Source organism: Diospyros lotus, chromosome 1 (assembly GCF_014633365.1).
Source record: "Diospyros lotus cultivar Yz01 chromosome 1, ASM1463336v1, whole genome shotgun sequence".
NCBI lineage: Eukaryota > Viridiplantae > Streptophyta > Magnoliopsida > Ericales > Ebenaceae > Diospyros > Diospyros lotus.
Genome location: NC_068338.1, coordinates 8,170,050 through 8,186,234, shown reverse-complemented (window position 1 = coordinate 8,186,234; position 16,185 = coordinate 8,170,050).

Here is a 16,185-nt window from a genome sequence, read left to right as displayed (position 1 = left end):
TAATTGAGGAGACATCCAAATTTGGTTCATATTATTTTGCACCAAAATGTTCCATCAAGAAGAACGAGAGTCCCTCGAAATGACGATGGGGGAAATTCTTCATATCCACAAATTTTGGCGTTCAATTATCCAGGCCGTGCTGCGGGAGAAATGAAAATCAAGTGGATAGATAGGAAAGAGTTTGAAGCTGCTAAATTATATGTCTTGTTGAATACTCCGAAGGTCGAACTTTATATCGAGTAAGAATTAAAATTTAAATGAATATATTTATAAGTTTATTCTTGGTTCATATTAAATGATTGATATATCATTTAAATTTATCAGCATGTACACCAATCTATTGTGTTAGCTATATTCAAATATCACAGACGTAGAAATAAACAAAGAAATCGAGAAACATTTTCCTAAGTGGTTCCATCATCAAGTATGTTACTTCATATTAGATTATTTTTTAATTAAACTTTAAAAATACATTACGTGATTCAAATATTTTCTCAGGTTAATTCGAATACTCAAGTTGTTACACATCCATTAATTTAGAATATAGGATGGGGACCGACTCCAAACGTGCGGTATTGGCCAATATATTTCGTGAACAGATATAAATTTCATACTGTCGAATGAAGTACTAGTAGATCTATCGAAAATTTTGGTGTTTGTGTGTCTAGGACAAGAGTTGGATCCTTAGAGACCTATTATTACGGAAAAATTTTAGATATTATTGAATTGGAATATACAAGCCTACCAATCAAAAGGGTAGTTATATTCAAATGTGAATGGTACAATCCGAGTCCTAGGGGAACCAAAATTCACGAAAAGTATGGTATTATCGAGGTTCAATCATCAAGAAGGTATAAGAAATATGATCCTTTCATTTTTGCTCAACAAGCTGAACAAGTGTATTACGCGTCGTAGCCCAGCACTTGCCGTGATAAACGTGATTGGATGGTTGTTATTAAAACAAAGACACAACCTACAATAACGACTCCCGAGGCTAATATGGAAGAATCTTTCCAAGAGGATGAAATACCAGAACTCCCACAAATTGATCAAAATGATGACTTAGAGGTAGTTTACAAGATTTAGATGGGATAGTTGAGGAAATAGATGTTTCAAATATTATGCAGCAAGAAGAAGATGATGATGCAGAGGAAGAATCTATATCAGAAGACGATGAAGAAGAGTTATTGTCTGATGACATAGATAGTGATGAATTTGTAGAACAAGGTTGATATATTTATGAATACATGTGAATTTAAATATATATATATATTATGATATAATATTGATCTTTTGTATTTTTTAATGTCTGTGACCTTGTACGTTTTATCGTGTTTTTTTTTTTCATGTAATTTCAAAAACAGATGTCAGGGCATTCATCTCCCGAACCAAGCAGGGTTAGGGGTAGTAGGGGTAGAGGAAGACGTCGATTTTATAGGGACACACCTTCCCCAGATCCTAGTAGTGCTGGTTCACAGTCTTCTCATTCTGTCTCCACACATGTTGTTTCGTCTACTCCTTTATACCCTCAGCCATCGCACCTAGATGCTTTCGTTCCCATGCCTCAGTTCTAACAACCATTCCCCTCTATGCCATATCATATTGGTTATACTACAGTCCCACCCACATCCCACCCACCTGAGACTGCACCACATTCTGTCCCTTATCCTAGGTCTACTTTTCATCCCATAGGAGGTTCATATCCATACTCATTTATGCCGACACCACATGCACATCCTTCGACATCTTTTCCTACGCAGAATGTTGACCCGACTCCATCTGAGCCAATTAATATCGACCGAGTTGATCACCGAGTAGAGTTATCCTGCAATCAGAACTGTGATAAGTGAGTATCTTAATTATATTATTTTTAATTAATTGTTTGTGATTGTTTTACATATAAATGCAATTTCTTACATGATAAATATTGGTTTTACAGTTTTTTCCCAGAGGTTGGCCCACCAGGTGTACAATCCAAGATTTGGAAGAGACGGTACATTGAAGCTTGGCTTCACTGGGATGACGTGCCTGAATTAACACAACGAATGTGGCTAGACGAATTTAGTGTAAGTTTAATTGCAATTCTTAATTATAGAAAGTTTCAATTTAAAATTGTATACATATTTATTCATTTTAAATTTCTTGTAGAACGAGTTTAAGTGGCAACCCGATGAGAGTGATCGTATATGGATCACTTGGAATAAATCTAGTGGGAGAAGTTTTAGAAATAATTTGAACAAAATTAAAAAAGGTGCAAATAAGGGGGAATTGATAGATTCGATGGTGCGACGAGCATTACAGGCCAAGTGGGATGAAGATGAATACAAGAAGAGAGTAGAACAAAACAAAAAGAATCGTGCATCCGAGACTGGTGGTTCAATCCACACAGGTGGATCCATTCCTTTCACAGAGAGCCGAAGAAGGATGGTAATTAGTTTTTTTACTAATTAAATGTAAATTTTATAAATTTATATAATGGTTTATATTATTTTTTATTTATTTCATATACTTGTCATGCAGGTAAGGGAATTAGACCGCGAGTCCAATGAATTTGAGATTTTTAGGAGAACCCACACTTGAAAGAATGATCAAGGACAAGAAGTATGGGTTGATAATAGATCAAAGACCGTCGCAGTAATTGTATTTTGTACAATTTAATAAACATTAGAATTTAATGATTTTTTTTAATTATTTAACAACGTCAATATTTTATTTTATATAGGAGGCGTTCAAGAGATTAAGTGCAGAGGCATCTTCAGTATCAGCCGGTGGTAGTGAGTCGTCCTCTCCACTTACAATCGACGAATGCCAGATTTTTTATCAAGCTGTCTCTAGTAGGAACAAGAAGGGTCGTGTCTACGATCTTGACTCTCAAGGTAGGCAGTCCTTCCCGGTTGGATCTGATAGCAGTTCCAATGGTTTGTCGAAGGAATTAGAACAAATGAGATTAAGGGTCACCCAGTTGAACGAGGAGTTACATTCTGCTCAAACCAAGGTCGTCGAGGTGGAAAATCAGCTGCAATCCAACGAGTCTTGGATAAATGCGAATGTGACAGAGGTGAGAAATGAGAATGTGCAGCTGCGTCAGTGGTAGCAACAGATGATGGCATGGCAAGAGTAGATAAATAGACAATGATGGCGTTACAACAACTTGGCCCGTCTTATCAGCAACCTGGACTGTCAATTCAACCAGGACCGAGTAATCAGGTTTTTGATGATGAGGAACAAAATGATGATGATTGTAATGATGATGATTGTAACTGAATATTTATGAATTAATCAGTTTGACTTACAAATTCAGTTTGATTATGAATTTTGATATAAATTTAGTTTGACTTAATATGATTTTTTTTAAAAATAATATATTTTTAATTTATAATAATTAATTAAAATAAGTTGTTAATTATCATTAATTTCATTTATATATAAATTTTCTTTTAAATAAATATAAAAGATTAAAAAAATTTGAATAATAATTAAATATGAATTTTTTTATAAATATGTTTTTATTTATTGTCAAATTTTTAAAATTTAATTTTTAATTTACGTTAAAAATTTTATTTTTATTTTATCTATTAAAATTATTATAGAAAATAATTAATTTTTTTTGTTTTTTTAACGTTTTAAAATTTTTTATTTATATAAATTATTAATAATTTTAATTTACGTTTAAATTTAAATAATTTAAATTTTTTATTTTTTATTTTTTTATTTTAAAAAATGCTTATCAACGACAGAGGGATTCTTCCCGTCGCTGATCAGCGACGGGAGACAATCTCGTCGCTGAATTCGTCACAAAAGTGTCCCGTCGCTAAAATTTAGCAACACCAACTTTAGCGACGGATCGTCCCCCGTCGCTAAACTTTTTAGCGACGGATTTTAATGTTTTAGGGACAGAATTTTTCGTTACTAAAATTCTAATTTTTTGTAGTGAAACTTGGAGGTTAAGTAAGTTTTTTTTTGGCCAATCATGCGATGCCACCTTAGGGGGGTCATTATGAGCCATCATGTGATCTTATTTTATCTTCCAAATGATCAATGAAAGCTTACCGTGTGTTGTAACACCCCAAATTTCTCAAGCGTGTTATAACTTAGGATTTCGGGAATATAAAATTTTTTTATATTATAATAGCTGTCATACATCATACAATATCCCAAAAACCTTAATTTTTACCTTCTCAGCTTAACAAACCCAATAATCGAATAGCTAAGACAGACGTTAAAATCTCGAATGCGGAAGCTAGATCGAACCTGATATGGTTCACAACCATAATACTTTATTTATCAAAAAATTGTTCAAGACGTCTACAAAATATATTACAAGGACATCATCTCTAGCAAGTGATAACTGAACATCTTAAACATATCCAAAATTACATAGGTTCGCACATAAACAAAAATATGCTAATCATGCTATAGGCAGTAATTTAAGCTAATTCTTCAGCTACCTCATTTCCCTTAGAGCCGCTCGTCAAACCTGGAACGTTTGAATATTCCAGGGACATAGTCCAATTAGAAGATGAATCTTCTAGACTTCTAGTGAGAAACTCCAAAAACAATTTATATCGATGCATGATCAGTTATAAAATGTATGAGAAGACAACGAGAACTACTCCGAAGTGCCTCGTGAATATGTCAGCCTCCTCCAACGAGAGCTTTCTCAATGGCGCACGCATAGCGCCTCTCGGGAGGTCCTTAACCATGTCACTTCGGCCTGACCTCATAGAACTTATGTAAGCACTACATCCGTTGTTCCTTAGACTCACGGTCTTCCTCACGAGAACTTTCTCGATGGCGTACGATGGCGTACGCATAGCGCCTCTCGGGGGATATCCGACTTTTTCCCTCGGCCAACAACAAATACGTACAACAGTATGTTCACATGAATTTTATAAATGCAATAGTTAAAAAGCCAATAGCATATAATTTTCAGAAAAAATATATTTCATATATGCAACATGATTTCACGTAAGAATAACAAGAGTTTACGTATAAGAACTTTACAAAACATGTCTCATGCAATAGAAGTCTTTCATAAGAGAATAAAAAATAGGATTTGGAGTATAGGAGTCTCACCTTGTTGGTTTATCTCTTAAACGGTACGGTTTCATTGCAAACGGCCTAGGTTTTTGCAGAAAACACGTATTTTGGTAATCCTAACCTCAAATATTTTTACATAGGGTTGAGGGACATTAAATTAGGGACAAAAGTGGAAAAGTTGAAGAAAAATAGGCCTCTCATGCGCCCTGGAAAGGTGGGTCACGCGCCTTCATGCGGAGCCATTTCCGGCGTGTGTAACTCACACGCGACTACCAGATTTCGGACAGCTTCACCTTGTTTTCGTATTTTGGCCATAACTTCCTCATTTTAACTCCAATTCAACCCCCGTTTGAACCTACGCGACACTTTCTTCCCCCTCTACAGGATTATAAAAGAAAAAGGGACTTACCTCACTTTTTTTTCTGACTGGTTTCAACAAATTCCGACAAAGACCCGCAACTCCGACGAGGCTCGTTCTTCGCCACTTCTCCGCCGCTTTCTTCCCGCCTTCTTAGAGAACTTCCTCCTTTCTCTCTAGAGTAAGCTCCTCCACTTATTGAACCAATCATATTATGCCACCTGTCACAATCTTAGCCATGGACTCCAAAGACTCAAACCTATAATTGAATGGCTTTTCAAATCCAAAGCTAGAATGAATTTAACTTTTGAAATCCAAGCTAAAACCCCAAACTTCTTCCAAATGACATTTTGGCCCTTATTTCAAGTTCTCAACTTTAATATTTTACCATATGAGCTTATAATTTCATCATTATTTCATTTGGATAATTCTCTAATTACAATTACACCCTCAAACATCAAATTTATCGAGATACCTAAAATCTCAAAATTAATAACTCAAAATTATTTGATATGTACGATTTCTGGGAAGCCCTTACCATCATTTGATCTTTTTAGGCTACAACTTAGCTTAACCGAAAAATCATCTCTGATTTGATTTTTTTCAGCGTCACAAATCTCGCCTCGAGACGCCAGTCAATGATATACTTTTGTCCTTAGGTATCTAAGCTCCAGGACACTTCCTGCGATCGATTCGGTCACTTGTTTCTATTTCAAGCATATTTTTTGGTATTTTAAACTCACTTAAAATACGTGGCAATTTCAAGAAAATATGGAGTGTTATATGTGTCCTTGATATTTTGAGCCTCACATGCTTAATTAGATTTTCAACACTTCTATCATTACATCTCATATAGTTTAATTCATTTTTCTACATTTCCCATCATTACTCCCACATGGTTAATTGATTTTCTACATTTCCCATCATTACACCTTTAACTAGTTAGTTATATTTGGTTAACTTAACCACTTAGTTTGAGATATTTTAAGGTTTCAAGAACTACACATTGGCCCGAACTTTTCGGATAATTTGCACTTAGGCCCTTACAACTTGGTCCCCAGGCTATTTTTAATTGTACATTTTAGCCTCCAAAAAATGGATAAATTACGTTAATACCTTAAGATTTTAGGTAAATTACACTTTTACCCGAACTATCATATTTACGATTTTGCCCCTGGCTCAAAAACTGAATTTTTATCTCAAAACTTTCATAATCCTTTGAAATATCCCATTTCTTCAAGTATTTGAATCTAAAAATCTCAAGTATTACATCATATTTAAGTCTAAAAATCTCGGGTGTTACACATTCTTTGATGGAGAGGCCATTGAGGAGGTGAAACGGTATGCGACCGAGGCTGCCGAGAACTCTGAGGTATCCACCCTGCTAGATTCGATCGAGGTTGTTTCGCTAGCTGCCAACGCCGAGGTTCAGCTCGCTGAAGCCGTTGAGGTCCAACTTGCCGAAGTTGTCGAAGTCTAGCCTGCTGAAGTTGCCGTTGAGGTCAAAATTCTTGAGGTCGAGTTTGTTGAAGGTGCGGTTCCCCTTAGTTAGGCTATTTTCTTTTTACATGCTTTGTAATTGAGGTAGCCTTTGTTAATAAAATTGCATGTTTTTGAACTTGTGTCTTTTGCTTTTAATTTTTTTTTTTTGCGAACTCAAGCTAATTAAGTTTGAAATTCATTGAAGACTTGATAATGTAATTCTTGAACCAATTTTCACGACATAACTTGAAACGAGCTTCAAAAAGCTTATGTATATCTGGGTAATCTCGAAAGTATAATTTGGAAGAAGTCTTTAATAATATAACTTGAGAATGATAAATCCAGAGAATTTCCAGCTCGCAGACCAACAAGCTTGAAATATGGCTTGTCAACAAAAGCCGTAGTAATCAGTAATTGATATGAGTCTGAATGTTGCAGACAACCATACTTAGGCAAATTTAGGCAATCCTTAGTCGACACGTTCTGACGAAATAACATACTGGCCATAATGGAAACTTTGCCAATATACATGTCCAAGTAGATCGTGCTATGATCTTAATTAACACGTCGTGGCTCATTGGGAGTCTAATTAGTCGGGAGCGAACACCCCGACAAGTCGCAGACCATGGCTTAAGCCAAGATAAAAAGATCTCAGCTAGTGGAACTCCCATTTGTATTGCCAAGTTATTTGTCCAGATGAATCATAAGTTGACCCCAGCTAACATACCATGCCTTTTTATTTTATTGTCTTACATTGCCAAGTTATGTGTCCAGGTGGATCGTACTGCGACCTCAGCTAACACACCATGACTTTTACAAGTTTTAAATGAACCGAATAGAGTACCTGGGTAGGTCGCAGACCATGACTTAAGTCAAGATGAAAGGACCCCAGCTAGTGAACCTTGACTCGAGATCATTTGATGGAAGTGGTTGCTGAGACGGTTGTTTTGTAGAACACCAAACCATGACATTGCGGTCAAGATTAATGGATTCCATTTTACGAACCATGGTTTAGGGTGAGGACTATGGTGAATGCTCAGATAAGCCTCAAACCATGGCACGTAAGCCAAGTTGAATAGGCCCCAGCTCACAAACCATAGCCCTCATACCCCAGACTATCTCCTAATTCTTATTTTTAACAAACAAAATGTGGATGTAATAGGATTTGGCACAAAACAAGACACATTAATATCACATAAATCGCATACTCAATTTTATTAACAAGGAAATATTTAGCAAAAATGAGATGTCAATTAATAGCTAATATCATATGAAAGAGAAATGTTTTCTTATCGAAAATATGGCATGAGGTGCTCTGCATTCCAAGCTCGTGGGAGAATGGATCCATCCACGTCAGCCAAGTGATACGCTCAATTACTGAGGCTTTCTTTTTTAGTATAGAGGCCTTCCCAGTTTGGGCCCAATGTCCCGTCACTGGTCTTACGAACTCTAGGAAGAACAAGGCATATCATGAGGTCATTAACATTGTAGCACCGGACCCGAACCTTCCAGTTATAGTATCTCGCCACACACCATTGGTAGATCGCTACTCTCATGCGAGCTACCTCATTTGCTTCTTCAAGTAAATCAAGGTTTGTGGCTAGTAGTTGGTCGTTGTTCTCTGGAGGTGGCTCTACGCTAACTGATTAGTTCATTCTCCGCTGGGATCATTGCCTCAGACCCATACACCATAAAGAAAGGAGTTTCTCTCGTGGTGGTACGAGCTGTGGTCCGATAAACTTAGAGCACTGTTTGTAGCTCGTCCACCCAGGCTCTTTTTCTGGCCTCCAACTTTTTCTTCAATATCTGCTTGATTATTTTGTTCACAGCCTCGACTTGTCCATCTTGTCCATCGGCTTGCGGGTGGTCAAAGGCCGTGAAGCTCTTCTGGATTCCTAGCAATTCACAGAATTCGACGAATTGTTCGCTGGTGAATTGGGTTCCGTTGTCTGTGACTATCTATTGGGGGACTTTGAATCTGCAAATAATATTGCTCCACACAAACTTTTCTACCTTTGTCGTGGATATTTACGCGAGCTCCTTTGCTTTCGCCCATTTGGTGAAGTAGTCAACAGCCACTATAGCATGCTTGTTTCTGCTATGAGCTATAGGAAGTGGCCCGATGAGGTCAATACCCCACATAGCGAAAGGCAGCGGGCTGCACATCTGCTGCACATAGGTGGGTGGAGCTCGCGGTATCTTTGCAAATCTTTGGCATGCGTTGCACCTCTTCACCAGATTTATAGCGCCTTGTTTCATGGTGGGCTAGTAAAATCCCTGGCGAAGTGCCTTTTGAGCCAAGGATACCCCCCCAGCGTGATTGCCGCAGTGACCTGCATGGATTTCTATAAGAACTGTCTGGTAATCAGGCTCATCAATGAACCTCAATAATGGGGCTGAGACCCCTTTTTTTGTAAAGCATGTCATTATGAATGCAGTATCTGGCTGCCTGAGCTCGTGTACGTCGTGCGTCTAACTTGTCACCTGGCAATTTTTCTTCTTGCAGATAGTCAACGATGGGCTTCATCCATGAATCCGATCTCAGCTCGATTGTTAACGTCTCACCTTGTTCTTCCGTGCTCGATGCTGTTAGGAACTCCATGGGAATGGCCCCCAAGGTGTCTGCATCTCCTACTGACGCTAAGCGAGCGAAGGCATCGGCGTGAGAGTTCTGGCTCCTTGGCACTCGATGTAACTCGTATCCCTCGAAGAGGCGAATTAGGTTTTGGACTTTCTGGAGGTAGGCTATCATTTTTTGGCCCTTTGCTTGCTATTCCCCTCGTATTTGACATGCTACGAGCTGGGAGTCACTGGAAAATGCTAATCGTTCTGCCTTCACTTCTCTTGTTAAGCATAGACCTGCCAATAGTGCCTCGTACTCAACCTCATTGTTGGTTGCCTTGAACCCAAATCTTAACACATAAGGGATCTTGTGTCCCTCCAGGCTTATCAAGAGTACACCAGCTCCAGATCCATGCTCGTTGGAAGACCCATCCACAAATAACTTCCAGACGGGAATTACTGAAGAGTCGGGCTCCTCCTCTGCTAGGCCTGTGAATTCCACGATAAAATCTGCCAACACTTACCCTTTGATGGCCAACCTTGGCTTGTACTCTACATCGAACTGAGCGAGCTCAATGGCCTACTTGAGTAAACAGATAAACGAGTCAGGTTTCTATAAGATTTGCTTCAGTGGGTACTTGGTCAGTACACCAATCTGATGGGCTTGGAAATAGGGGCGTAGCTTCCTCAAAGCAACTACTAAGCTGTAGGCGAGCTTCTCCATGGGGGTGTACCTTATTTCAGCTTCCAGTAGCCTGTAGCTCACATAATACACTGGGTATTGCAACTGGTTTTCTTCCCGCACTAGCTTCGCACTAATAGCATGTTGAGATACCCCCAAGTAGACAATCAGCTCTTCTCCCTCCTTTGGCTTTGACATGAGGGGAGCCCGTCCCATATATTCCTTTAATTGCTGGAAGGTGATTTCACATTCCTCCGTCCACCGAAAATCCTGTGCTTGCTTCAAGACATTAAAAAATGGGATGGATTTATCGAAGGCTTTTGAGACAAACCTACTAAGGGCAGCGATCTGACCGTTAAGGCTTTGTACTTCTTTTTTCTTGGTGGGCGATCGCATGTCAAGCAAAGCTCAAATCTTCTTAGGGTTGGCCTTAATCCCCCTTTCATTCACCATGAAGCCCAAGAATTTCCCAGAATATACACCGAATGAGCACTTGAGTGGGTTCAATTTCATTTGATATTTCCTCAGCACTTGGAATGCCTCCTCCAGGTCACGGACATGGTTGGCGACCTGCTTAGACTTCACCAGTATGTCATGTACGTATACCTCCATGTTTTTTCTAATCAGGTCCCTGAACATCATATTAACCAGCTGCTGGTAAGTTGCTCCTACATTCTTTAGTCAAAAGAGCATTACCTTATAACAGTATAGCCCCCGATTCGTGACAAATGATGTATCTTCCTCCTCTTTGAGGTTCATAGGAATCTGGTTGTACCCCAAGTAAGCATCCATAAAGCTAAGAAGCTGGTCGATTCTGGGGAAAGGGAAATTATCTTTTGGGCAGGCTTTATTCAAGTCCATGAAGTCGATGCAGGTCTTCCACTTTCTGTTTTCCTTCTTCACCAGGATTGGGTTTTCCACCCAAACTAGATAACGGGCCTCCCTAATAAACTTGTTGGCCAAGAGTTTATCTACCTTTTCTTTCAAGGCTGCATAACGCTCAGTCGTCACGGGTCTCCTCTTCTGGCTAATTGGCTTATGGTTGGGGTCAATATTGAGTCGATGTAGCATCACGTTTGGCTTTATTCCCACCATATCTTCATGGTTCTAGGAGAATACATCTAAATTTGCCTTTAGAAAATCAATCAGTTGGGATTTTATCTTAACGGAGAGGCTCTTACCCAGCTTGAGACATCCTTCAACATCGATGTCGCTGACCACAATGTCTTCCAGCTCATCTGCAAGGCTGGCAGCCCGGTCGCAGTCCACCTTGCATAGATCCAGGTTGTAACTGACCCCTTTGCCATTGGTGATTCACACCTCCCCTCCAGAGACCATATTGATATTCTTTCCTTTGAGCCCTATTTTCAATGCCTCCTCATAGTAGCATCTTGCCGAATATTGCTCGCCCCTTACATATCCGATACCATTTGGAGTTGGGAACTTGATTGTCAGGGCTCTGGTTGAGACAAATAGATTCAAGGAAAGCAAGCGAGGCAAATGGGAAGGAAATGGCAAGCGAGACAAACAGATTCAAGCAAGCCTCCCTATGACGACGTTGTATGCAGAGGGGTTATTGATGACAAGGAAGTCTGCCATTGTTGTGGTCTAAAGATCCGAATACCCAATCATGAGGGGGAGTTTGATATGTCCTGTTGGAATTACTGTGTGCAAATAGGGTCAGTGACCACAATGTCTTCTAGCTCATTGGGTTACTGTTCACAAGGGGGCGGCGCGTGGCCACCCTTTTAGGGGCGAGTGAGGGCACCTCTTGACCTAAAAATTTCCAGTTTTATTCCTTAATTTATTTTCTATCATCCTATGTAAAAATATTTTAGGTTGGTAACTCGAACTGTGTGAAATTGTAGCCAAATTGAGCCGAACCCCTTTGAACAGTAACCCGACAAGGCCAGCAGCTAAAGTGAATGGTTTCTTGCATTTTTCTTGCTACATATTGATTATTTATTGAATCACTTATGTTGGATGTGAACTTACTCACTTGATTTTCTTATTTAGCATGTTTCTTTACTTATTTCCTCACTGCATAGCTTAAGGTGTTGTGGTAAGCTAGTGGCCGTCATGTGTGGCTCTATGGAGTCACATATTTGTGTTTGATGTGAGCATGGTGTGCGCGGGGGTGATTGCAACACCTTGGCATGACTTCCACAAAAAGGGATTTCACTTTGCATATATGCATTACATTCATGTTTTACTTCTTTCCTGAAACCACTTCACTTAGATATTTGTTATCTAGCTTGGGTTGATGCCCCTGGTATGTTTGACGTGTCAGGAAGTAGGGAGGCAAGTGAGACAAATGGGAAGGAAATTATGGACGCTTGATGTTTTTTCTTTTATCTTGTGGCTTGATGTGTAATCTTGATCAAGTTATAAACAAAGCATTGTATCAGTTGATGGTTGTACTACTTAATGTTAAACTTAAACACCACCTAAAAGAAAGGCTTGTATGTAATTATATCATCCTTGGAAACCCTTTCAATTCTCTTGGCAAATTCAATCCATAGCTTTCGTTGCTTGGGGTTTCCTAACACCCCTTAGGCAGTTAGGTGTATGCCTTCCTGTGATATTTGAGCTAAGGGGGTGTTACTTTTTCTCCTCACCCATTGCAAGTTTCTTCCTCAAATCTTATTGCTAAAAATCTCTCCAATTTGTAGCCAAAATCTCGGCCATTAAAGCTTTAAAGAAGCTGGCCATTCACGCACATACGCACGCACACATATATCTATCTATCTATATATAACTATATATTACACCATAATATAAAGAAATTTACACATTTAATCTAAAATTTCATCTCTATTTCACTTGAACAATTCCTTAATTGCAATTATACCCTCAAACATCAAATTAATTTGCATTACAATACCGAAAACGCAAAATTAATAACCCAAGATTTACTCGATAAAGACCATTCGACCCCAGTGTTCTCACCGGGACATTGTTTCATCCTGAAACCACTAAAGGGTTGATCTTAATGAAAAATCGGAGCCCCCTCAGGCTTCCGTTAACTTCCCAAAAGTCCCATTTAATAATTCGATTTCTTAGCCTGATTCGCAGCTGCATTTTAGCTGTACTGAAAATCGTTCCTGATTCGATTTCTTTCAATATCATAAATCCTATCTCAAAGTGCTCGTCAATACCATATCATTTTCCTTAGACATGTAAGCTCCAAGACACTCCTTGCAGTCGATTCGATACTGATAACTGCCATCAAGCTAATTTTTCGGTATTCTAAACTTGCTTACATTATGAAATAACCTCACGAAAATATAGGTTCTTATAACAAATAAATGGAGGTTTGGCTAAGAAAAATTTATTAAATTTTTTTTCAAGAGGAGTTTAACCCAAGTATTTTTCTAAGGCAATTGAGAATGAGAAAATGGGTTAATAATTAGGCCAAAATTTATTTTCTAATAATTAAGGCCTTGTGCTATAGTTAAATAAAGCGAGTGTGGTTTGCTTATTCTTTTTCAAATCCTAGGTAAGGTCATCCGTGGCTCTTTATTAAGAGCTAGTGAAGGGTGATGCTTCACCAAGGTTTCGGGTTTTATTCTGCGAGATCTTTTTGATATTTTTTCCCGAATCCTTCAGTGGAGCGAAGGGAGGGGAGAAGCCTAGTTCCCACCTAGGACGTTTCTTATTGAAACAAAGCTCGTCTCTTTATTATTGCCTTAGCGAGTGAATCGTTAGTTGATTATTCACGAGTAACGCCCGTAAGTGGGAACAGGTCGTTACAATTTCCCTACTATTCCTGCTTTTAAAGAGGTCTTATATGGCCAAGCGTCTGGATCACAACCACGTCACATTGAGAGTAGGCCTTATTAGAATCAGAATCAGGGTGAGAACTACTCAGGGTACAATCCTAATTCCAATACATACCACCCCAACTCCCGTAATCATCCTAATTTTTCATGGAGAAATGGTTCTGTTGCCTAACCCCATTCACCATTCCCCTCACAGCCACAGTCTCACCAACCAAACCAAGGGTCATTCGGTGCTTATTAACCTCCTCATACAAGATCTCTAGAGGATACCCTACAACAATTCATGCAAGGTCAAATAGGAACCAATACCCAAGTAGCCAAGTTTCAAGAACAAACAAATAGGATTCTAGAAAACAAAAATTAGGATGGTTCCACGATCCAAGATTGTAAGTGTCGGAGTAAGGAATGAAATTGGACTTGTTGCCACCATAAGAAATAAAATCAGCTTGTTCAAATGAAGAATAAAAAGGATTCCCTACTTGACAATCTACACTAGTGTGTCCCCTTTGCCCACAAAGCTCACAATAAATAAAAAAAGAAGAAGAAACACTCGTTGAAATCCCCCAATTATCTAAATTCTTATTTAATGTAGCAATTTGAACAGATAAGCCAATGACATGATCAAAATTATAAATGCCAACTCCCTTTGTATTTGCTCTCTCATTGCCCCATTGATAATCGTTGGCAGCCATCTCCTGAAAAAATTAAGAATTTAAAATTAAAAATAAATTTTTTTCTAAAAGCTAAAGTAAAATAAAAAAAAATAATAATCATAAATAAAAAATTTAAATCCTAAAAAGAGAACCTATCAAGAAAAACAAAAGAAGGAAGTAAAAATTAAAAATTTCCTAAAAGATGAAGAAAAAAATAAAATAAAATGATAATAAAATAAAATTAAAATATTTAAATCCTAAAGTTAAATACATAGATGTTCAATCTAAGGCTAATTTATATAGTTTTGATATGCAATAAACTAGTTCTTGGCAAGGGCACTAAAAACTTGATGTGTAATTTATGCACAATTAATTTGGGCAAGTGTACCCTAGTCAAATATGCATATAGTGATAAAAAGGATGTTGATCTCATGAGAACTAGATCACAATACCAAAACAATTTTAATTTAGCCTAAGTTGAACTAATTAATTAATCGGATGAATAAAAATAAAAATAAATAAAAAATTGAATTCTTTTTTAGAAAAATTAATTAATGAATGCACTAGGGTTTAAATTTCATTTAATCTGAGTTATGTAATTATCTATTCAATTCGATTCAAAATAAAAAATACCTTTACAATATTTTATAATTATTTGCATGTGATGGTAGATTTTCCTCAATTAATTAATAAGGTTTCTCAAGTCATATTAATCCTTTAGTACTTCAATTTTACTGTCAGATTTCTGAACAAATATCAACGAAATAAATAAGTATTGAGTTCTTTGGAAACCTCTAATCACGGAAGATAATTTGACTCACTAAATTTCCTCGATTGTCACACATGATTTAATCATATTTCGATATCATAGTTAAGCATGCAATTTATATTGTTTATGGATCTAATTTATAACAATCATTTAGTCACTCATACATAAATTATTAAATCAATAAAAGGTAGCGAATCTTTTAAAGCATTAAACGCAACAATATAAAATCCACATATAAATAATAATCGTGTTTTGAATCAAACTAAACAAGTAACCATATAATTCCAAAATTAAAATCCATCTAAACCCTAGTTAAAATAAATTAACTAGATATTATTAAAATAAAAATAAAACAGAAATTAAATGAAAAAAAGAGAGGCTCCCTACCCAGATTTGAATCAGATCTGGATCGCAATTGCTGCTTTCAATTCTTCTCTGTCCACGACTTCAATTTCTTCCTCGTCATTGTACGCCGCCTTCTCTTCAATTTCTTCCTCCCTGCGCTGCATTCTTGTGCTCCCTTTCTATTTCCTTCATTGACTCATTATATATTATCATACATATATATATATGTGCACATGGAGCCCTAAGGCCCTTTACACGCCACTGTTAGCCATTATTATATATATAGATATTTTATTTATCTTTTTATAATATTATATATATATATAAATATAAATAATATTAGATAATATATAATATACTATTAATTATTTTAACTTTAATTATATTATAAAATTAATTATTTAAAATATTTATTTTTATTTTATATTATAATATTAATTTATAATATTAATATTAATTTTAAAATTAACTTTATAATATTTTTTCTTTTCTTTTTACGCTCAAATTTTTGA